Raw genomic sequence first — 26,258 nt, 5'->3', positions numbered from 1 at the left:
CCACAGAATCTGTAGTGTTTCCTTTTTGAGAATCACTGCTCTTGATTTTCCAGTGGAAAAAGAGCAAGCTGTGTTCTTATGATTTGTGACTCTTCCTCTTTCCTTTTCTCCTTTCCCTTCCCCTTCCTCTTTCTCTTCCTGAATGGTTCATTCCTATAGCCTTTGGGGAAGGGTGGGGCGGGAGTGTAGTACAGTGAACAAGGTATGAGCTCACCTGGAGGTGCAGCCTGGTGAGGGATGTTGAGAGCCAAAGCAGAATGAGGCAGTCAACCTGCGAAGGGGTAGGACATGCCCTGTGTAGGGATGGCTTGCTGTGGGGTTTCAGAGCCCAAGTAGGCTGAGATGTTTATACATGGGGTGAATTAGTATGGGATATTAAAACCTGAATAAGGTGAAGATAGGATTTATCCTAGCGCAAGAGTTGGTAAACAAGGTGTCAACATAGGGGCTGGGTAGCTATGGTAATGAGAGGTTGGTTAGTATGCAGGATGAGTCGAATATGTTAATCAGTTAAGAATAATGAGACTTCAGTTTCCCACTGTCAGAGAAGGAAGTTACAAATACGGAAAGAGAGAAAACTAGAATAAACCCTGTGATGTGATTGTTAGTGGGGAGTGAACTCATGGACCTCAGTAAGTATGGATTTAGAAATGATTTCAAATGTAAATATATAATATGTGTATATATAAATATAGTTATAGATATGGAAATTTATATAAGTGTAAGTATGTCAATATTAATGTAGTCAATATATGGGTACAAGTATTTATCTATATACATAAATTCTCATGGGGAGCGCCTTGGAGAAGTAAGCTGTCCAACATTTTCATATCATTGGAAATTGAAGTCTGATAGGGACTGTTTTAGATTTCTCATTTTCTTGTTTATCTGGGTAATTCTTATGGCTCCTTTAAAAGCAGTCCAAGCATCACCCTTTCTGGAAGACTTCTTTGGTATTCTCCAGACTGTCGGCTGTCTATTACCATGCTCCCTGGGCCTACCTCTATCAGAGCATTTCCTGCCCTGCCTACTGCGTCCATGTACTCCTTTGATTCTACACCACTGTGTTCCTCCCTCAGTTACTTGCTCACACTGTGCTAACATAGAATGGACAAGCATTAATGTTTGTTCAACACATATATGAAGGTGTATAGAAGAAAGAATAGAGTGCATTGCAGGGGAAAGAACACAAGCTTAGATACTCATGAAATCTTGGTTCACATCTTTATGCTAATTTCCCTGAGCTTGAGTTTCCTCATCTGTAAAGTTTCAATAATAATACTTCTCTCATCTTACTCCCAGTATGTGATTTTTATTGGGGGAAATGATGCGGAAGTGTAGGGATATAATGAATAAGTACATGAAATTTACTTCTAAAATGCTAAGTGTTGTATGAGTAATGAGCTCTATTCTATATGGATGCTGGAATAATAGCTTTCTTATCAAGAGACAGTCAATGAAATAGGGTTCATTTGACTATAGATATATATTCATTCGAGGATTCTTCCTTTCTCCCATTTCTTAGTTTTTAATAAACACTTTTAACATTTTTTTAATTTATTTTTTTTGTTTTGGCTGCGTTGGGTCTTTGTTGCTACGTGCGGGCTTTCTCTAGTTGCGGTGAGCAGGTGTGGTGTGTGGGCTTCTCACAGCAGTGGCTTCTCTTGTTGCAGAGCATGGGCTCTAGGCACGCGGGCTTCGGTAGTTGTGGCACGTGGGCTCAGTAGTTGTGGCTCGCGGGCTCTAGAGTGCAGGCTCAGTAGTTGTGGCGCACGGGCTTAGTTGCTCCACGGCATGTGGGATCTTCCCAGACCAGGGCTCAAACCCATGTCCCCTGCATTGGCAGGTGGATTCTTAACCACTGCACCACCAGAGAAGCCCTAAACACTTTTGAGTATGAAGATTTTTATAAAAAGACAAACGTCTTCCGAGAAAGAAAATGAAACATGTGTAGTGAATTACATGTCCTGAAACATGGATTTGTTTTTCTACAATTTATGTTATCCTTATGTGTGTGTATATATATATATATGTACATATATATATATTATATCTCCTTCTATATATGTATATCATATATGTAGTTTTTACTGAATTTGGCTATTAACAAATCATATCTAGCCATACTGAAAGGTTTTTTTGTTTGTTTGTTTTTTGTGGTACGTGGGCCTCTCACTGTTGTGGCCTCTCCCGTTGCGGAGCACAGGCTCCGGACATGCAGGCTCAGCGGCCATGGCTCACGGACCCAGCCGCTCCGCGGCACGTGAGATCCTCCCGGACCGGGGCATGAACCTGTGTCCCCTGCATCGGCAGGCGGACTCTCAACCACTGCGCCACCAGGGAAGCCCCAGACTGAAAGTTTAAAAGTTTTTCTGGATAACCATGAGCAAGTTTGATTTAGGTAATTATTCAATCTAATTGACAGAAAAATTGTGACAACAACTTTAATTGTCTTCATCTCCTTGGGCTGCCATAGCAAAATACCACTTACTGGGTGGCTTAAACAACAGAAAGATATTTTCTTACAGTCCTGGAGGCTAGAAGTCTGAGATCAAGGTGTTAGCACTCTTTCTGACTTGTAGACAGCCACCTTCTTGCTATGTCCTTACGTGCCCTTTCCTTGCTGTGTGCATGAGGAGAGAGAGCAAGTGAGCTCTCTGGTGTCTCTTCTTAAAAGGATGCTAATCCTACTGGAACAGGGCCACACCCTTATGACCTCATTTAACCTTAATTACTTCCTTAGCAGCCCATCTCCAAATATAGCCACACTGTTGTTTGGATCTTTGATATAGAAGTTTTGGTGGGGGACACAAACATTCAGTCCATAATAACAATATTAATAGGAACTCATTTCTTCTTTAGTTGTGTTTATTTTGTTAAATCTATCAGTTGCATAAATTTGCAGATATTGGATTGAGGAAATTTGATTTGCTGACACCTTTAATGAAATTTATTCTTTACAATCAATATTTATTAACAATTTTCTTTCTAAAAAAATATCTTATATACTCCAATAAGTTGCAATGATATATATGTTCAAGGCTTTTCATTTCATCATTAAAATAATAAGAAAACACTAGAAGCAAGTGAAAGGCCCATTTCAATGTGAATAATTATGTATGAATATAGTGGAAAAATACATAGCTGTTTCAAAGAATGTAAGAGATCTGCATTACTGATATGGACATATGGTTAATCTATATTTTTATTGCAGACAATATAGTTGAGGAGAGTTATTTGTATAAAGCAAAGGATTATGTATATATAGTGGCAATACTAAATATATACAAGGAAATATATGTAAATATAATATATGTCTTAGAAAGAGACTCTAGAATAAAGGAGGAGTTCAGTGGGAGATATTTTGCACTTCAGGCTATACTCTTCTTTAATTTTTAAATTATGTTTACCATGAGAATACATCATCTTTTGAATAATTTTTCAAAATATTTTCTATAACTGGTTAGGATCGTTTCGTAGAAGGTGGTGGAAGCCAATGGGTCCCACAAAGCTTACTGTATTCAGCAGCTTATTCAGCTCTAACACAGAGACCTTGTGTTAAACACGTGTTTAATAACTACAGTTTTTTTCAGGATTTTATGTTGACTTTGTCTGAAAGATATAACTGTGAAGTTATCCTGAGCAATGTGAACTAAAAAATTGTAAAAAAAAAAAAAAAAAGAAAAGTGCTATTAAAGACAAAGAGAAACAGCAGCAATTAATACATTTATGCTGCATCAACATTTATTTTGCAGCCAGGTATATCTTGAAGTTTACTAGAGCATGGTGCATCTGCATATTTTAAGCTTTTGATGCTAGTATGCATTTCTAAACAAGCAAAAGTGGATTTATGATTTTATCTTGAACACATAATTTCTTAAGATAGTAACTATATTGCCTGGAAAGTTTCACTTGCTATACTCTATAAATACAATACAAATACAAAAGTATACAAATAAGACTATAAAACTTCCACATTGTCCTAATCTTGATTTAAAAGCAGTAGAAATTTTTCTTGAATTACACTTATGGTTTCTCTTTCACCAATTTATCATTAAATTGTCAAAATCTTTGTCTAGCTCCTCCCAATCAAATTTCCATATTTTTCTACAAGTACATAATTAATACATTTCTCTACAGTATTAAGTCTGTTTAAAATTTCATGGCTTTCATAGGCTTCATTCATTCTCTCTGCTGTAAATATTCTTTACCAGCTTGGATTTATATGACAGTCTATTAAACATCATTTTTTTAAGAGGTGGGATCAAGAGTTCAGTTTCAAAAAATCCTAAGATATAGGCATTCCATCCTTCTTTTTTTTTAGGTTTGACAAATTAAAATAGCAACTTCATATTGCACATCGAATGATAATAACTTGGAGTTTTTTCAGCTTCAGTCCAGAGATAATTCAGTATCCTTATTTTTATAAAACTAGTTCACATTCTTATCAAATGACACACATTTTATACTTGGTGACCTCTTTCTTTACTTAAATATAGAGTTAAACTATAAATGATATCAAATATTCTTTCAGTTTCTGTGGTTGTGGAAGGACCCCAGATAGCATATTTGCAGGTTTTGTGGTAGTTGTGGTAGCAAAAATGATTTTGAACTCCTAGTTTGCTTTGATGAAACGGTTGCATGAAGGGAAAGGCAGTTTTCCAGTTTCAACACTGACAGCCTAAGATACTGATTTTTTCCCCTGTTCATATCCAAGAAAAGTCCTTGAATCATAAGCCAAAGATTTGCATCAAAGTAATTGCATTGTTTAAAGTGAAGGTTAAATATGGTCTGCTTTGTGGTATAGAAATTCTATAGATGGCAAGGGCAGATGTTTTCAAAGTACATGCCATGTGGCCTTTTATTGAGTTTATATTGTGGAAATTTATGGTACTGTAAAGATTTATCTAGACATCAGTGGATAAATGATGGCAAATGAAAAAACCTTGTGGTTCTTTATAAGGCATGTGCATTAAGCACAGTGACCTTTGTGCTTTTTCAAATTATAATAAAATAGAATCATAAAAACAGTAATTGAGATACTTTTCTACAGCTTAGTTTTTTGAAAAATGATATTGAGTTAATTGACTCTTTTTATCCTTTGTATTTCACTTTTTACTGCAAAGCATTTATCCTCTTGGAAAATATTTTAAAATTGTAAACGTTCTGTCTAGAAAGTATAGGAATTAGGGCTGAAACTGTTTGAACACAGTAAAAATATCCATATCATTATTGTTTGAAACACTGTCAATTTGTATGACATTTAATTTGAAACATATGTAATATATGTAATGAATATATATAATGTAAAGCCTACAGATAAAAACTTGGTATTCTTTTAGTAGAAAACAAATATATGATGAATTTCATAAATTAGGGCTCCGTTTACCACCTTGCTGTGAAGAAGCTTTTAAAGTAAGACCTCATTATTTATAAGTGCAATTTCTCTCAGGTTCTTTGTGCAATAATACAAAAGTCTTTTATTTGCTTGTGATCAACAATATATTTCTCCAAGGCAAATTACATTAGAAACAAATATTAGCATTGGCAATAGATATATGAATCAAATAATTTATAAATTAAAATATTGTTCTTGCCTTCCTTTTCATACTAATCCAGTTGCCACAGAGACATAGGAAAACATGCATTTCTAATATTTGTTATTATAATATATGTAATTGGTCATAGACACAGTGTTGTACTATACTTTTTATAAATTCTATACAGGAAAGCAACACGGATTTTCACTTAAAATTGTGACTTTTTTCTATGTACCTTTGAGTTTTTCTGGTCAAACATTTGTCATGAAAAGTTAGTATGTATCCTGCATATTACAAATTTGTGTCTAATTAATTTCAGTATGTCCAGGGAAAACGAAGAAACACAATTATCCAGATATTTTTCTACACTAAATGTCAATTTTCTGAATGATGACTTTATTTTCATTTTTTAATCATATGATTGTCATCAACTAAGCAGTGCGCATATTCAAAAATGGAACAAACCAGAGATATCTATATCCATATCTATATCTATATATACATATACATGTATAGACAGAGAGCAATTGAGAGAGAAGTTGGGGAGAGGGAGAAGAAGGGAGAGAAAGAGAAAAAGAGAGAGCCAGAGACAGACAGACATGTAAGATTTAACAAAAAACTACTGGTATACATCAGTATTTGCTTCCAGTGTAGGATCTGGAAATCTCATCAGATAACTGGTGTTGATGCCTTCCAGGCTGCAGAGTTGAAATTCTGTTCTTTCTTCACGCAATCTTTGGATTCTGTTATTTGCTTTGACCACCCACATGTCTAGGAAAATTGTTTTTCAAAAGGCCCTAGTGATAGTTTATTCTTCTGATCTTTAATTTTACCTCCTCTATTCTCCTTATTAGTTTTTTGGTTTTTTGTTTTTGCCATTTTTGTGATTCCATTGTTTATGAGCGTGGAGTTGAGAGAATTATGAGAAGCGTGAAGAGAGAGGAAGTCATATACCTACTTTGCAACTCATTGCTCTAGGTTAAGAGGCAAATGACAACAAACAAAACCTAGTAAGTGCCTTGTGCCCTATTTGTTTACAACACTGTTAATCCTAGGGGACAACTGAGTTGTCCACTTTATACAAAGCCTTACCTGGCACAGCGCATTGGCCCCAACATACTCTGTAGTGATTCCATAAAGTAAAAACAAAGGAACCCCAGGAATCCCTGGAGGTTTCAATGTTTTTTCATTCAGTTTACTTCCTAAATCAAATAAAATCGCAATTTATCAACTTTTCTCCAAAAACTGCATTTCCTATTTCCATTGTATTTATTTCTTTTTGAATCCAAGCACTATTCACTATAAGAAAGAGGAGAGTTCAGTTATAAAATTGAGCCCTTCCATGTTTAACAAAAAGAAAATATATGTCACCATAGTTTAGAAATCTTAAAATCACATATAATCGGAAGCCTTCAGAAGATAAACATCTTTTAAAAAATATTGGGTTATGAGATAATCCTTTTGTCTTAGAATGATTTTGCCAACTATTATTTCACTGTCAGAGCACATGAAATACTTAAAAATATATACCTAAAATGCTGCATTATTAAACAAGTGTCTTGAGTCATCGCTAATTTTTAAAATGTCCTCCAGTAACTATTTGATTCAGTAAAATCATATAAAAATATTTTCCATATTCAAGAACATTCAGTGGGAGTAGGATTTCTACCCCATTGGACCTTATCCACAGAAAGTTATTTTTAATAAAATAATTATTTTTAATAAAAGCATTATTGCTAAACTCTAAATAGCACATTTATTGTTTGGTAACATGTGTCCAACTTTAATGTGAGTATATCTTTAAGTGTCTTTGATAAAAAATCAAAATAAAGTGAGAAAAATTTTATAGTCCTATTTTATCATGCTAGCATTCCAAATGGAACACTGGAAATGATTAAATATAAAATCTCTTCCAATGACTGATTACATATTTATCATATTTAGAATTTTCCCCTCTCCTTAACCAGCATTTCTAATCTAACCTAATTCTACATCCTTTGCTTCCTTTATTCCTGCTGATCATTCTTTTCCAACTACCCACTTTGCCAGCATACTTCTTACTTTCTACCCCATCCTTTGGAACCTGGGTTTAAACATAAGCAAGCTTCAGTGTACATTTGCTTTTCAAGAAAAATCTCATCTTAACTGTTTTAAGTAAAACCTAGTTATCTTGAATGGCAAAACTCAAGACACCTTCTGTTTCTGTGGCTCATTTATTGACACACAATCAGTATGCTTTGCTCTTCCCACTAGTACTTCCAGATCACTGCACAACAAAACAGCTTTGACTATCCATCTGTATCTCTGCCTGTTAATCAATGGCCTCCTTTTCCTACTCACTGTCTCCAATTCTTCAGTCTGTTTTTTGCCACCATAAGGTTCCTCTGTGTCTCATTCTGCCTTTCTTCACTTAGCTTTTTAGAGCCTTTCCAGAATCACATGCCTCTATGATGATCAGCCATTTCAGCAATGACATTGCTTGAACCCTAAGAATCTCTTATTTCCTTCACTTACTTTACCAAAATCAGAACCTTGGGCATCTCTGCACTATATTTTCTGTGTTGTTAATTTGGGGCGGCTCTTTGGATTCAGTACATATGCATGGAGTCAATCCTCCACGGATCCTCAATGTTGACAATCTATTGAACGACCAACAGTGTTTCAGATCACTTTTATCTTCTGTCATTATGTCCTACCCTTACTAAAGCAATCAACATATCATTTTTCTACACTGTAGAAACTGAGGTCATCTAATGTAAGATGCTTTAATATCTCTCTTCTTCTCTCGGTATCCATCTTCTAGTTTTTCTTTGAAGATTAAAGCTCCTATTAATGTGCTGAGTCTCTCTGCTCTTTTAATTTGAATTTGAATTTGGCAGGTCTCCTCTCTTCCTTGGCTGTTTGCTCACCAATGCACGCTTAATTCACCTCTACATCAAAATGCCTTTCCTCAAACCTTCTACTTTCTCATGTAGTCGTTAAATGACTCTCCTTCCTCTCAATGTCAAAGGGCACAAAGGAGTAATCTCTACTTGCCTCTTGAATTTTCTTATCCCAGCTCGGCTTTCCTTTCATGTCCCGTTGCAACAAACTCAACAAGAACAACTTCCTCCTAATAGTGTGCTTTGGTTCCAGCCCTCGAACATTTTGAGCTCAGTTCCTGTGATATTTTACACCTCTTCTTTCCTCTTTGAGGAGTGCTCCTTCCTTGATATATTGGTAGTTGTTCTTATAAATCTTTTTCTAGTTCTCTCACTGTGCCTTTTCTTCATTTGTGGCTTCATATGTTTTCCCCCCTTTCTCTGCCCTAACTGTAGACATTCTCAGAATTCTACTTTTTCTTCTTTTCTCTCCAACTCCTTTATTATGTTGTAATATTTACTCCATTTTCTATATCCATCACTTTTGTGTAGATTTGTTCCAGAAAGATTTCCAGGCCAACGGCCCTCCTAAACTCCAGAAACATATTTCAAAGGCTGCTAGATTTATCCATCCTGGTATGTTTTGAGCATTCAGAGCTCAATCCCAGCAATTCCAAATTAATCATTAACTTTTATGAAGCAGACACTCCATTTTTGTTTTTAAAAGATACTATAAGCTTCTTAAATCCCCTTGTGCAACTTTCACACTCACCAACTTTGTTCAGGTATTGATATTGAAGTGTAGAGGGAAGAAGGGAAAGATTGTCTGTAATCTTCTTGGATGCGACCTGGTGGGGGAGGCTAGTTTTACCAGTGCAGACGGCTGATATAGAGGAAGAGATAAAACAACAACAAGAATAAAGGTAACAATAAAAGCTCTTACTCCTACAAAACAGCAGGCCGGTACTTCAAAAATATCATGGTTGTGAAAAGACAAGAGACTTTGCAGAAGTCTTCCAGACTAAAGGAGACTGAAATGACATGCGACCGAAGGCAATGCAAGAGTCTGAACAGGATCCAGATCAGGGGAAAATGCTATAAATGACATTATTGGGACATCTGTGGAAAAAAAAAATGAATGAAGAAAGTATATTAGATAATAGTATTTCATCAGTTTCCTTAATTTGAGAATTGTATATTGGTAAATGTTAGAGAATGTTGTTCTTAGTTATAACAAGCTGAAGTTTCTAGAGGTAAAAAGGAATGCTGTCTACAACTTTTCTCTTAAATGTTTCAGGAAAAAAGTAAATGCTTCAGCTGACACTTTTCAGGCTTCTGGAAGTAGAGAGGATGTGGTCCAGAGCCCAGTAGGGCCACCTGCCAAGATGAAGGACTTAGTATCTAACACTTATCTGTTATCTTTGTAATGATCCTGGACATGCCCTGTAGATTGTGATAAAGATGACAAAGCTGGAAGCTTTAGAAAAGTGTTGGAAAAGGGCAAAGAAATATAAACCCAAACCTTCCCTGGGAGGAGCCAGAGTAGATTTCATATCATGCTATCACCGGAATATTCTCCTTCATCTCTGCTGAGGAAGCAACTGTGAAGCAGAAACTGGAGGATAAGTAAAAGATTGTGCAGAGATGAGTGGTCCTCTTGCAAATGACCACAGCACTGGAACTGATCACTGGCAAACATTTGAGCTATCTCAAATGACAGTTGCTTGAAGGCTGCATCTATGTGACTTAGGCACAGAAAAACCCAGAAAAAGTCTCGAAAGGCTTATAAAGTTAAAAACTTCTTCCTCTTAATCATGGATAGAGAGAAATAACTATTGAGCATAAAATTTATTTTCAGAGAAATCGTGTTAAAAGATCATAAAATACTTTTTTTTAAAAGACTAAAATTATTAGCAGTTTGTAATTAACATATACACACTACTATATATAAAATAGATAACCAACAAGTACCTACCATATAGCACAGGGAGCTATACTCAATATTTTGTAATAACCTATAAGGGAAAAGAATCTGAAAAATAATATATATGTGTGTGTGTATTCATATATATATGAATCACTGTGCTGTACACCTGATACTAACACAACACTGTAAATCATTTTTGTCAATTAGAAAATTAATAAATAACCAAAATGATTTTGACAGTTCTAAGAAATAATGAGGTAAATAGCATTTTTACTTTAATTTTTCCTCTAGAATTTGTAGCTTGGCAAAACAAAATAAGGAGTCTGAAAAAGAAGGAGTTGGGGGAGAGTCCCTTTGTACCACTGCCCGGTGGTTCTCTACCATAGATCTGATCTAGCAGAGACGCCCTCTGTTCAAGCAGCCCTCAGGGGCTCAGATAAACACTGATACCTAAGGAATTTCTCAGCTGCTTAGGGAGTGAGCTAAGCTTAATAGGCACTGGCACAGGTGTGTATGTCATTAACTTCAGCAAGGTCTTTAGACAGACTGCCCATAACTGCCCCAGGCCGGCTCAGCAGCACCTTTGGGCATAGTAAGGAAGACGAAAATAATAGTGGTGGTCAGCGGTGTTATTTTCCCTTCTCTAGAAAAATTCCCTCTCTGGGATCATTGCAATTCTCTTACTATTGGGATAAAATATATATATATATATATTTTATAATAACATATATATATGTTATTTCTCTTCCAAATGTGTTTATTATTGTGAGTTCTTTGGTATGTATGGAAATCATTCTTGTCTAGCAGAATTTGAGTGTCCTACTAAATGTGTTAGAATTAAGGTATTTTATAAACCAAAGACTGAGCGCTCCTATCTTATTCATCACTTAAAAATTCATTTTTTCCTGAAAACAACTCTAAGTAATAATGAGTGGATATTATTTTTAAAAGATGATTAAGTCTGCTCATTTTGCCATATACCTACGACATCTTAATTCTATGGCTATTTCTCAGAGAAGGAAGGTAATGTTTAGAAGAGGATATATATTCAAAGGAAGGATTGTTTTGTTTTTCTGATGGAAGCCATCTGAGCAGCTATCAGCTGAGGATGAAGAATCAATTGAAAGGCTTACATGCATGATATGGGTGAAAGAGAAAATAATTTATACTGATAGAAAATTTTTCAGAAGAAAGAGAGCCCATGAATTTGAAGCGCAATTGGAGGAGTTAGCCCAGAATCAGGGAAGACACTTAATAGTGTTCCAGAAGGTGAAATGGTGACTATGTAGGCACAATTCTATGTGAGACATATGTTTTCTCTGTGAGTAGCAGGGAGTGTTGTCAGGAACAGTGCAGTCAGTATGAGAGAGGGGCAGAGAGCAGGGGAGGGAAATGGGAGAGGTGGCTGGTCAATTTCTCCTTATTAGAAACATCTTGGATTATGAGTTTCTCTTGTACAACTAAGGTTTTGTAAGGTTGCCCCACCCCTTTAGACTTCATGTCATTCCACAATGCTTACCCCAGATTTTCATACATGGCTTCTGACATCCCAGTTTTTATTTGCAGTCGCACGGCGACACCTCTAATTGGCTTTTACATATCAAATTCAAACTGCTACGACCAGATTCATTCATAACATTTCACAAGCTATTTCCTGCTGACACTGTCTGCAACTCAAGAACTCCTTTTTACAGTTTCATCAACTCTATCAGAACACTGTGCTTTTGTTGGTTTAATGATTTAAATATTTTACATTTTAATGCTTTGTTTTGAGTTTTTATAAAAGAAATGTGATGTCACTAGTGTTACAGTAAGTCTCATTAAATGAATACAATTAAATAAAGTGTAAATAATTAGGTATTTTAAAAGGAATGAACCTTTGACTGTCAATTGCATTCTAATTTGACTTAAGCCTATCAACTTAGCAGTTTTGTGTAAAGTACCCCAGATAAAGAGCAGGCACAAAATACTTGAGGTATATAATTAAAAATTGTCTGAAGAAAGAGGTAGGGTTAATGGATTTTTATTTTTGAGATAATTTTATATTAACATGCAGTTGCAAAAAATAGCACATAGAAATCCAACGTATTCTTCACCCAGTTTCCCAGAGGTAACATTTTGCAATACTCTACTTCAAAATTAAACCAAGAAATGGACATTGGTTTAGTCCACTGGCAATATTCAAATTTCACCAGTTTTACCTGCACTTATAGCTAGTGGATTTTATAATCCTTCTCTTTAACTAACTAAAAATGGAATCTTCTAAATGAAACATGTCTATAGAAAGTTTTAAATATTTGACTTGTAGCTCTTTTCAGGAATGCATTATGTATAAAAGAGCATGAAATGGCTGTATTTTGAATTTATTCTAACATCCTCCCACTGAAGACTTTGCCATTGCTGAATTTCTTATTTTGTAAATCATATCTGAGCAACCTGCTATTGGCAATAATAGTCAACAACCTTCATGTTCTGTATAGATATTGCTTTCAAGAAAATAGTGTACTGATAAGCTATGGGGATATGATAAGCTTAGAGTATATATCTTATTTAATTATTGAATGTAATACTTGATGTATATTTTCTCCATTTTTATGATAATTTTATGCTTATATATTGATGTTTATAAAACATTCTTTATTTTGATGCAAGCCATCTGTAAGTAACAAAATAAACTGCAGAACTCTAGTTTGGAATAGTCCAGGGAGCTATTTGCCAGTCTGAAATAGGAAGTAACAAATGGTGGAGGGTGGAGGGATACAGTTCAGGTAACATTCAAACCTAAATTATTCTTTTCCCAGGCAAAAGCCTGGGTGATCTATACTATCTCTTACATTACTGAAGTGAAGCACTGAGCGGCAAGCCTTCCTTTTTAAGGAATGTAGCAGCAATTTACAGAGTACGTTGAAAATGCTTTTATGGCAGATGGAGTCACTGAACCAAAAGTGTGAAGTTTGGAAAAATATAAAACCCTGATACAAAAGCATTATGATGCAAAAGCACAATGTTGCAATATGGAATGGTATAAAGTTTAAAAAAGTGTATCATTGGCCAATGTAGAACCAGAATGACAAGAAAAAGCAGATCTGTTGAGACAAAATAGAGGTTCAGTGCCTACATTGTGACGTACAAAAAAAGAAAAATCCCATAAAGAATAGTGCCCTAAATAAGGACTGGTGGAAATTTAAATACAGCTTTCGAAGCATAGCATTAAATTGTCCATTCAGATATCTATACGCCTATTTTCAAGAAATAGCATCAAGAAAGAAAATATCCTAAAAGCATTAATAGTTATAATTCTTGGCTTTCTCCAAAAAAGTATTTTCTCAATACTAGTAGAATACCTTCTTTACTTGTGGTTACTTCTCATTAAGCAAATTGAAATTAATGTAACCTTTGGTTTCACATCTTCAGTACACAGATGAAACTTAAACATTTGTCTTACTTAAGACACAGTTAAGCCTTAAATGAACTAGAACTTAAAAAGATGGACTGATTAAATAGGTGAGTAATTATCTTTCTTTCATATAGCATGTTTCTCTTTTATAAGAGATAAATGAGTAAAACAAAAATACTATTTTAAAAGCTATAGATTATTTCTCATTATGTCTTCTCTTAGAAAGATTTCTTTACTAAAGTTATAATTAAAATATTTCTCACAGAATAACAAAACATGTATATGCTGTCTAGACTTGTTAACTTGCCTTTGGCTATGTCATAATTTGAAACAACCAGGTGAAATTAGAAGATTAAAAGCTAAAGCAGTAAATCTGCTAGAAACTGGGGTTTGGTAACATAATAGAAAAATGACATAAAAATCTAAGATGAGAACATATGGATAAAAAAACTGTAAAATTGGATTAAGTCTTAATAAATATATCCATTATTTGTCTCCATAACAACATGCAAGATTCAGTGTCAACTTTATCCATGTCATAAATACATTTATTTTTGCTACACCATTTTTATTTTGGTCATCAAAACTTTATGTATGAGACTTCTTCACTTTTACAATTTGTGGTATCTGGTTGGGGAAAGCTTTGCCAATACCATATTTTTAAACACAACAAAGTTAAGATTATTCATGGCAGATTGAATTACACTTCATTCAGATGAGATATCATGTTCAACAAGTGAGAGCAGGAGTGCATTTGGAAATATTTCACACATCAGAGCTGCTCATAAATGTACAGAAGTTTAAAGAGGCCTCCGGGCAGTTCGTCCTCCTTCAGTTTTTCTCACAGGAGAATGTGAACCATTTTCTTCAAATGATTATGTACAGGTACCACTGTAATAAGTGCTCTCCTCATTGTTGAAAAATAAATGGCACACAAATACAGGAAAATATTTTAAACCTCATTAGTAACTAGGGAAATAAAAATTAAAACTACAAGGAGATACATCTTAGTAGATACATATGTGCCAGTTGGTAAAACTTACAGTCTGAAAATACAAAGTGTGGTGATGATATGTAATAACGGGAATGCTTATAAAATGAAGATGGGCAAGTATGTTGTTACAAGCACTAGAGAAAACAGATAATGCCTAGTATATTTGCAGATAAGTGTTCCCTATGGTCTGAAATTCTACTCTTAGGTAGACATCCTAGAGAGACTTGTATCTAGGAACCAGGAAACATAACAGTAAAAGTAAAAGAACTACAGCTACCTGCAACAAAATATATGAATCTAAAAAACAAACTAGGGCTTCCCTGGTGGCGCAGTGGTTGAGAGTCCGCCTGCCGATGCAGGGGACACGGGTTCGTGCCCCATTCCGGGGAGATCCCACATGCCGCGGAGTGGCTGGGCCTGTGAGCCATGGCCGCTGAGCCTGCGCGTCCGGAGCCTGCGCTCCGCAACGGGAAAGGCCACAACAGTGAGAGGCCCGCGTACCGCATAAAAAACCAAAAAACAAAACCAAAAAAACCCTATTGATGATGTGATGAGAATGACACTTCACCTCTGTGTTCTTTCTCCCCAAAACACATAACCTAAGCCTAATCATGAGAAAAATATCAGGCACATATCAACTGAGGGACATTCTATAAAATATCTGACCAGTAACTCTGACAACTGTCAAGATCATTAAAAAACGAGGAAAAGATGAGAGACTACTATAGCCAAAAGGACCTAAGGAGACGTGATGACTAAACGTAATGTGGTATCATAGATGGGTCCTGGAATTGAAAAGAACATTAGGTTAAAACTAATGAAATCTGAATAAAGTATGGCCTTTAGCTAATAATAATGTATCATATAGGCTCATTCATTATTTATTATATAGACTCATTCATTTGAAACAAATTAAACAAATGAACATAGGTCAGACGTTAATAATAGGCTTCTTCTAAATCCCTGCTCCAAACCACTTTCAACCTTGTCCCTTGAAAACATCACACCTTCTTTAACTGGCGATTTTGAAGAGCAATTGTGGATTTACCAATTTTCCATTTAAAATGATCCCATGTACTCAATGAGTGAATGTATGTTAGTGTGTGGTTTTAGGGAGATCCCAGAAATAACTTCATAACTGAAAGAAACCAAAGTCAAAAATATAATTTTCTTTATTAGGTTCTTAAGAGTCAAGACTCACTTCTCGTCTCCAGAAAAATTCTCTGAAATAACATCCAGAAGAAATTATGGCTTTAGTAAGTTAAATAAAAATTGAATTATCCAAGGGATTGTATAAAGAAAAAAAAAGATTAATTCAGTTGGTTTGAAGGCCTAGTGAACTTGGTTAACTTTCTCAGAGTTATAACTTTTTAACATAATTTTTATAATTGAATACAAAGCCAGAGGTGAAAGTAACTTCGAAGGATTATTAACTTGTGATTTAATGACTTAATGCTGTCATGTGTACCTGTTTCTTATAGGCGACGCAGAGGCCCATGTGGGCTTTCATATCAGGGAAGTGGTAAGCTCCTTTAGCTTAGGTTTAAGTATAGAGTAGGAATGGAACTAGTTTTGATGTGAGGCTGCTTAGCTTTAGGTAGTATTGTGTTGTGGCTGAGATTACAGGAGTTTTAAATTAGTAGTTGGAGTCAGAATCAATTTACATTATCTTTTCTCTCCTGCTTTGTGGTTATATCCTTTTTTTTTTTTTTTTTTTTGCGGTACGCGGGCCTTTCACTGTTGTGGCCTCTCCCGTTGTGGAGAACAGGCTCCGGACGCACAGGCTCAGCGGCCACGTCTCACCGGCCCAGCTGCTCTGCGGCATGTGGGATCCTCCCAGACCGGGGCACAAACCCATGTCCTCTTCATCGGCAGGCAGACTCTCAACCACTGCGCCACCAGGGAAGCCCGGTTATATCTTTAATACGTAAAAAGCTAAGAGGTAGCTAGGAAAACCAGGTTTCAGATATTGCTGAGTGTCTCACCAAACCACTTCACCTTTTAATAAAATATGCATAACTTCTAAGAAATGTATAATCCAATTGAAACTTGAGTAGGCCAAGTATTAATTTTTAAAAATTAATAAACTCTATTTTCTGAGGAGTTTTAGGTTCACAGCAAAATTCAGCAGAAAGTACCGAGAATTCCCCTATATCCCCTGTCCCCAACACATGCCCACACAGTCTTTACCACTCATTATCAACCTTCCCCATGAGAGTGGTACATTTGTTACAAATGATGAATCTACACTGACACGTCATTATCAACCAAAGTTCATAATTTACATTGGTGGTTCATAGAGGCAGGACGATCCGATTTATATGTTAGTGGATGTTCTAACTGCTGTGTGTGGAATGAATGGGAGGAGAGAAAACAGAAATGAGAAATCAGTTTGAAAGTGACTAAAAGTAGTCCAAGCAAAAAAAAAAAAAAAAGTAGTCCAAGCAATACTATATGTAGAATGGATAAACAACAAGGTCCTACTGTTTAGCACGATATTCAATATCCTGTGATAAACCAGAATGGAAAATAATATAAAAAAGAATGTATATATGTATAACTGAATCAGTTTGCTGTACAGTAGAAATTAACACACTGTAAGTTAAGTCTACTTCAATAAAATAAATTAAAAAATAAATAAAAGTAGTCCAAGCAAGAGATGGAAATAGTTGGAGCTGAGCTAGTAGCAGCAAAGATAGAAATGTATAGATACAAAATATATTACAAAGAAAGGTAGATGCTAAAACTCCTTAAGGTGCTGTGTAGGAAATGTAGGAAATAAAGGAAGTGTGAGGTGGTAAAAGAAGAAATAAATCAAAAATGACTCTCAGTTGGGGGATTCTGTAAATATGTGAACTATAACAGCATTTACTAAGATGAGGAGGAACAGAGAAGAATCAGATTGAAGCCTAATCAAGAGTTTTGTTTTGGATGATTTAACTTTGAGTTTCTCTTAAGGTATCCCACTCAGCGTATCAAAGGGACTATTAGTTACATAAATTTTGCTCTCTCAAGTGAGGTCTTCATCAAAGAAGAAATATTGTAAGTTACCAACATGTAGCTATTACTTAAAGCTATGGAAATAGAATCATTGCCCAGGTAGAGATTTGTCAATAGACATGAGAGGAGGTCAAGACTGTACTTTGAGGAACTCCAACATGTATAATTTGAGAAAAAGAGATTGAGACAGCAAATGAACATCCTGGAAAGTTGGAGGCAAATTCAAAGAGCTTGATATGACACAGAAGAGAATTTCAAGAAGGAGCAAAAGTTCAAACTGTTACATATATTCCCAAGAGTCAAGTATGATGATAATCAAATAATGTCCTTTGAATCTGGCAATCTGGTATAGAAATCATTGGAGACTGTGACCCCAGTGGAGTTATAAAGACTGACGCTAGACAGGACTGTGTTAAAGAACAAATGAAAGAAGTTGTTAAATGTGTTAAAGAATGAATGAGAAGTTGTTAGAGTCAAGATGTACAGTGTTTTTTTTAACTATAGTCACCATGCTGTACATTACATCCCCTTGACTTATTTATTTTATACCTGGAACTTTGAAACTTTTGAACCCAATTTTTAAGAGTTTTCTGAGAAAGAGAACAGAAAAATTAAGCAGTATCTGGAGGATGATACAGATGGAAAGGAAGACATATAGTTTGTACTAGAGCCGATAGAGTATGCCGATGGGAGTACACCATTAGAAAGGATGAATTTGAAGATTCTGGGAAATGTCTGAACATATCTCCTGAGAAGTTTGCAAGGGGTAGAGTTTAGAGTAAAAGTGCATGGTCTGGACTTTCTTTGATAGATGGAGGGCTGCTTTCTCTTTGGAAAAACTTGGTACCTGTAGGTTGACTTCTAAATTTCATTTAGGACTTCCCTGGCGGTTCAGTGGTTAAGATTCTGCGCTTCCAATGCTGGGGTCACAGGTTCGATCCCTGGTTGGGGAACTAAGACCCCACATCTTGTGTGGTGCGGGGAAATTTAAAAAGTAAATAAAAAGTAAAACCCATTAAAAAAATAAATTTTTTTTAGAATAAAATCGCAGAATTCATGTTTGAAGTTTGAGGCCATTTGCCACAAGCTTGGGTAAGGAAAGGGAGTGTTCAAGGTTGAACATCATTTTCATTGTGAATTAAGACCTTGCAATTGTTCAGGGTGGTGCCCCTGAGGGTGCAAGAGGCTTTTGGGGAGAGGAAGTATCACCTATTTACCTTAGAGCATGGGAATGTACAAGTTTACAAAGACAATATAGTAGGATATCTGTCTGGTATTGTTTGTCTACATGAAATTTATGATAATGAATATAAAGTGAAGTCAATCATCTATGTTTCTTAATTTTTCTCTAGAAATGTTTAAAGGCTAAGATGTAGGCCCAGAGGAGATGGATAAATGGGGACAATCACAGTTGGACTTATGTAATTATGATACAATTAGAAGAAGACAAGGGAACTAAGATTATTTTCAATGTTGTGATTACATTATCATATCATAGAATTCTAAGCTGGCCAAAGAAAAGAGAAGAGGAAGCCGCTGGTAGTGAAAAAAAATAATGGAGCTCAAGGTCACAGATAATCTGAAGAATTGTAGCAGCGAGGAATACTAGAGCAAGTGAACTGCAAGAATAAAATTACTGGGTCAGAGAATAGGATGAACAATTTGAGTTCACAGATGTGATATAATTTCTGATAATCATGGTTCTGTTGGGTATGATGATAATGGGATTAAATGATTATGGCAGAGAAGGTGATATAACTCTCTATTATCTATTCTTCCTTCATTCCTTTTGATAATATAACTCACATGATTCTTCAGAACACAGGGCAGCCCAGCTAGAAATCTGTTTCTCGTCCTCCCTTTTATCTTATTTTTGTCTTGAGAATAAATTTGTGCAAAGGACTATGAGTAAAATTTATGTGGACAACTTCAGGGTAATATCTTTTAGAAAGAAAATTGCCCTCAACTTTCTATCTTCCCCCTCTCTGTGCATTAGTATGGGGACAAAGTGCTAGTGGGTATGCTTTGACCACGCTGAGTAGGGCAAGACCTAGGGGAAGAGAGAACAAAACTGAGCAGAATTGAAATCCACATCTGATACTGTGGAATTGAGCCATTGTGTCAACTGTAACTGATAATGTAAGAAAAAAATAGGCTTACATCTTCTTTCAGCAGCTATGTGTTATGGAGGAATGAGGTAGCTTACTCATTTAGGCTTTGCATTTTACAGCAAAAGTGGCATCTTGAAAGCAGCAGCCATACACGGCTTTGCACAGTAAACTCATCTCAAAAAACCCCTACCCACTCCCTCTTTCTGCAAGATCCATTCAATAGCTACTTCCTTGCTTTTGTAGCCCCTTCAATATTACAGATATGAAGAGGTAATTATGTGTTTGTCTGCTCCCACAGTGATGCAGTGTGCCGTTTGAGGGCAGGGACTATGCCTGTTTTTCACCTTTGTAACCTCAATGTCTCACAAGTGGAAAGAGTGATTTAATATATTTTGAGTGCCAAAAAGAACATGAAGTTGTGCTAATTATTAGAAGAAGCATGAATAAGACACTGTTTCTATCCTCAGAGACGTTACAGTACAACCACAAAACCATAGGGAGAAGGGCAGCCAGGAAAATAGTGACAAGGACCAGCTCAGAAAAAAGGGTTTATAATTCTGCAGTATGGAAGAAAGAAGCAGGTATTAACAGTAAGGAATCCTGAGATCCAGATTCACAAAACCCATTGCCTAATGTTATCGGTACTAGGAGTTCCCGTGACATCACATGCAACATGTCACTTCTAGTCTAGTATCCCCTGTTTTGGATGGTGTTTTCACCATTCAACTGGCAATCACCTGAATTCCTCCAACTGTCTCAACTGTTGTCACCCAATTGGTTACAGAGTGAATCATACCTTAACACACATTTTGTAAATCTGTCCCTTCACTCTCTGTACCCAAAAACACATGTTTAGTTCAGGCCCCTAATCTTTCTCCTGTGGATTTTTTTCACACCTTTATTTTCCCAGCCTCTGTACTTTCCCCTCCAAGGACGTCCCCAAATTAATTTCTCACACTATCCCAGGGTATCATATCTAAAATGTAAAGAAGACCATGTGGTTCCTTTGCTACATGACTATTACTAGTGCATGGTCAAGGTGGCATAATGACATTTAACACCTGAATTCAGCTTCATCTACCCCAAGTATCCCTGTTCAATTTTTACATTTCAACAATACTGAACACCCTCTAATTACCCATCATTATGTTCTGGGGATTGTCCCTTTTGTTCTGTCTCTACCTGAAACACTTTACAGTCCACAACTGGCTTACTCATCTCTCCCATTCTTGGCTTGCCCTAATTCTAACTAAGTATCTCATCTTCTTAGAAGACTTCTATGTGCTTCATAGTATTCGATGCATCTCAGTACTTATGAAAATGTACCTGAAATTATTTGATTACCTGCATGTCTCCTCTTCTGGGTAAGCTCTTCAAAGCATGTGCCAAGCCTATTCACTGTTTAAATATACCAAGTAAGAATAATCATGAGTGTTCAAATATTTGCCATATTGCCTCACAATAGTGCAAAGGGTCATCAGTGAGAAAGAAGAAGAGATCTGATAATCAAAAAAAATTTTCCTTTCAGGAATCTTGATGAAATTTAACATTGATTAATAGTGAGGTATTTACTTGTTATTTAAAATATTTAATGTTTACAATGTTTACATTTTAGAAATGTATACCTTAGTCACAACTGTTAAATCTAGTTGGTTATTGGTAATATATGGCATTAGGCACAAGGACACTACAATTCTACCTACAAATTCAAATTCAAATGTTATTTTCTGTAGACTTACCGGTGCCCTCTTTATTCATGAAGAAGAGCATTTTACATTTACTACATGAAGATACCTCTTCAGATTACCTGCAGGATTATGGTAGAATTGAAGAGAAGAGCATAGAGTTATCTATCTGCATAGCTAACTGGAAAAATATGAAATAAGCTGACTTTTTCTTGGTCCCATTTTATCTTTGCATCACCCCTCTCCTCTTCACCACGGTGATCAATGACCTTGTGCTACCTTTAGCTCTCCAGTTATCCTTAGCTCATGAATGTCTCTTAGCATGATATGGGGTCCCATGATTCTTTCGTCATGTCTTCCCAATTAAAAGTATTTTCCCCAATTCCCCAGGGTGTTGGGAAGTAAGCTGCAGAGTTAGTCTTTGATAAACTACTATCTTGATGCCTTAAAAAGCATAAAACTTAAAGGTATTACATTTTAAAAGTAGGCCTTTAATTGTAAAACTATCTCGATAAATAGTGGAAGTTTTATTTTCAGGGTGTGAGGCTAGATGCAGGGAAATTTGGAAGAGTATTCAAATCAAATCACTTAGTTGCTACTTTCCTATACTTCTAATACTTATAAAAAGCTTATAGCTTATAATGGATGATTAAATCAATTATCTGCTTAATTTTTAAAAACCAGAAAAGAAAAACAGGGTCAAAATATTCAACCATAAAATAAAATATGGAGAAAAAAGAGTATTAAGAGGGTAAACTAGGAAAAGCTGTAATTCTTATGTTTGAAAATGATTTCTACTTTCCAGGAATTGAATGAAAGTATTTTAAAGGTCTTCGTATGAAAATGTAAGCTTCTGCAATTGTTCATTACAACATTAGGTGTGAATCTGTGCAGGCTAATTAAATCTCAGTGAAAATTTCTTTATAAGGCATTATCTAATTAGACATTAGAATATCCTGTTAGGGATGTTCCTAGACATGTTTTTTTAAGTTCAATATTAGGTCAGAATTTGTTTAGATTGTTTAAATCGTATAATTCTCTAGAACTAGAAGGAAAGAATATTAAACTGATTTGTAACATGAAAACTCCCAAAGAACTTCTGTTACTATTCTAGGAAATTTTGTTGAAAATATTTGTGTCTGGGTACCCTGGATGGATAAAGTAGCCAGTGCAATTACTGAGCACAGGTAAAAGTATTTATCAGAATATTAAATAAAGCAAGACTATCCATACATAAGAGAGCATAAACAGATTTCCTCCCATGCATATCACTGGGGCAGGTGTAGATAAACAAAGACTTGCAGGACATGGAATCAGCTCAGGGCCACACCTTGCATGCCATAAATGTTTTACAACTCACTATTCATGCTTCATCCTTAACAATTTAAAGCCTTCTGCACTTGTATGACACCATTAAGCCTTCTCAGAGCCAGTATGACACCATTAAAAACACATTAGTGAAACAAGTTGTTGCCTGTTATGCTGGTAAGATAACAACTTAGAGTGATGACTAAATGTTTCATTTTTCCTTCAGATAACTTGCCACCTAACACACCCTTTTCTGAACAATGTCACAACATAACCAGCACTCCCTAGTAACAACCACACACTTATGTCTCTTGAAGGGGAGTGTAAGCCCTCATCCTCAACAGCAGAGAATCAACAGTATTTCTCTTCCTTATCGTGGCAGACCCACGTTTCCTCTTACTAACCTATCTCCTTTGAAACCAACTATAACAATAGATACACACCCTTCTGCCTAATATCTCACGTTCCTGTTGTGTGACATTTTCTTCATTTGAAACATTACAATATGAGACCAAATGTAAAGAACTAATACTCACATGTGCGATCCATATTTGTGTATATATTTATTAATTCCCAGTGATTAAAATTGAAATATCATTTATATCCCACACTGCATATTTAGGACAAGGTAAAGCTATATAAATTCTTATGGAGATTGATGATATCATTGCGATTGTCATATAATGATTTGACACCACTGTTTTACCTCATGGATCTTTAAGTACCCCCAAGTTAGGAAAAAGACTCCTTAGATAAATGGGAAGTGGTAATAAAGCAGTAATAAATCCCAAAACAGAACAGTTAGTAACGAATAGTGAAAATTGTGGGACAAAGGGTTTCTCAGAAAGAGCCAAAACACTGCTAATGAAGTACCAATGTTTTCATCAATGAGATCGTCAGAGGAAAAATGAAGTTCCATATCGTGGGTGGGAGTGTAACCAGACAGCCTTTTCAGAAAGCACTTTGCTGATGGAAACAAGAGATATAAAAATATTTGTATTCTTTACCAAATGAATCCAAAAGCGTTATAACTATCCTAAGCAAACACGGAAGAAAATATACGGAGGTCATTTTCATTGCAATATTAATTCTTATAGAAAGAAAATGGAAATTGGCTTTAAAGTCCAAGATTGGTGGTGGTTTAATAAATTTTGGGAGATCTGATACATGACAGAATATTATACTGCCACTAAGTATTATGGGTATGCTTTCTATTCTTATAATTTGAAAATGTTTATTTATGTGTTAAGTGAGAGTAACAGCTTTCCAAAAATTCACATGCCAAATTACGAGCTGCATACACATACTAAGGACAAGCCAGAGGAAAGTAAACTAATACAGAATTAAAGGATAATATAGTGATGGATTTCAATTTATTTTCCTTCTCTATTTTCCCAAAGTTATGACAAGTGGTTATGGTACCTATATAATAATAAAAAATAATTAAATACCAGAACATAGAAGTATCGTAAGTAGACTCCACATTTAAGAAAGAGTTCACTAACGCAGTGTTGAATCACAGTGTCAAATTGAATTTACCCAATAATAAATGAATAATGACTGATGGGTTAAAACGTCCCCATGCTGACTCGACAGCATTTAATCATCAGTTATTTGGTTTAACGCATTCTACTTTCTTTCGCCACATACTGTAAATAGTTGATTTAAAAATGCATTCATTTTCTTTGGATTGAATTGAGAGACTACAATTAAGTAAACGTAGCCACTGACTCTTAAATGATATGCTTTTATTTTTTTCGTCACTGTACTCTACCTTTCAATTTCCCTCTTCTCCTCCCCCACTCTTTCCTTCTCTGCAGTCCTTACCATGCTTTTGAAAGTTTGGAAACTTCAAACTACAGAGGCCAAAGAAATTGGTAGTAGACGTCTGGTAAGAATGCCACCAAATATCGCCAATAAAATATTACTTAAAGTTTTATTATAAAGTGTATTTCTATTTTCGTTGTTGTTTTAAAACAGTTTCTTTGTCTTGGAGGTTAGCCAGAAATTGTGGCTTCCTTACAAGTGTTGGAATAATAGAAACCAAAGACGTCCTCTATTAAAATATGTATTCTAAACCATAATTATCATACATTAAATTCTCTATTATATTTTTATTCATAGGACCTGACATCATACAAACATGCATGAGGAACTGTTTCCATCAAAAATGTTTGTTTGTTTAATATCTGCTGACAAAGATATTAAAGGACTATCTCTGTTGTTAATGCCTATATTTTATGTCAATCAGATTCATATTTTTTGGTTCATACTTTAAAGTAAGGAATAAGGAACTCTAGGAAGAGGGAAAATAGCAGCTAAAGTCAGATAATATCAACTGTTGGTTTTTTATTCACTAATTTCAAGATATGTAAGAGTACTTACTCCAGAAAGTTCATAACTTTGCTCTTATATGAACTGTAGCAGGCTGTTCAGTTAATAAGGACCCAGGATAGACATCAGAGGTTTACTCCTAATTTCAGGGAAAACAGTTCATATCATGACCTATTTCCCTAAACCCAGCCACTTTGGGTCATAGGCCAAAATATCAAAGGGTGAGCTTTAATTTCTACACATCTCTGAAAAATATTTTAATCGAGACTGGCTTGCAGTGGGTCATTACTTCCATAGATTTAAAGAATGTAGGAGTTGGAGATTATCTAGTCCCAATCTCTCATTTCACAGACAAGGAAATTAAAACTCAGAAGGAGTGACGCTTGCTGTTTTGTTTTGGTTTTTTTTAAATAAATTTATTTATTTTTATTCCTGGCTGCATTGGGTCTTCGTTGCTGCGTGCAGGCTTTCTCTAGTTGCAGCAAGCGGGAGCTACTCTTTGTTGCGGTGTGCAGGCTTCTCATTGCAGTGGCTTCTCTTATCGCGGAGCATGGGCTCTAGGCACGTGGGCTTCAGTACTTGTGGCACGTGGGCTCAGTAATTGTGGCTCGTGGGCTCTAGACCGCAGGCTCAGTAGTTGTAGCACACGGGTTTAGTTGCTCCGTGGCATGTGGGATCTTCCTGGACCAGGGCTCAAATCCGTGTCCCCTGCTTTGGCAGGCAGATTCTTAACCACGGTGCCACCAGGGAAGCCCAAAGCTTGCTGTTTTTTATTAAAAGCTATAAATTTGTATTTGAAAGTGGACAACTTTTTATTATACCAATGAGTGCATCAATATTGTTCTTTGAATACTTTTTTCCCCCAAAATATATATATGTATCTAAAGAAATGGTAAAATCAGCTTGAGAGATTAAAGTTTTCCACATAAAAAAAAATTTAAATGTAGCACTAGGATCAATTATCTATTTTCTGTGTTCTCTAGGTAAATGACTTATGCATTTATGGCTGCCCGTAGTATTTTTTTTTTTTTGGCCTATTCATTATCTATGCCCAAACTCTTTCATTGTAGTTAGATTTAGTCTTGGGACTATGAACCAAAG

At 35.6% G+C, this 26,258-nt stretch overlaps 1 long non-coding RNA gene across 1 annotated transcript; it reads left to right on the top strand.

Annotated features, from left to right (window-relative positions):
- Positions 1-26,258, top strand: LOC149748433 (uncharacterized). Its single transcript, XR_016394368.1, has 3 exons — positions 1-632; positions 24,644-24,714; positions 24,948-26,258. It is a non-coding gene; the product is annotated as an uncharacterized LOC149748433 (long non-coding RNA).

The sequence above is a fragment of the Delphinapterus leucas genome, chromosome 9 (assembly GCF_059928025.1).
Source record: "Delphinapterus leucas isolate spDelLeu-1000000601 "Yukka" chromosome 9, BTC_Dleu_Yukka2, whole genome shotgun sequence".
Lineage (NCBI taxonomy): Eukaryota > Metazoa > Chordata > Mammalia > Artiodactyla > Monodontidae > Delphinapterus > Delphinapterus leucas.
Note: the sequence above shows the minus strand (reverse complement) of the source record. Positions and strands in the feature narration are given on the sequence as shown.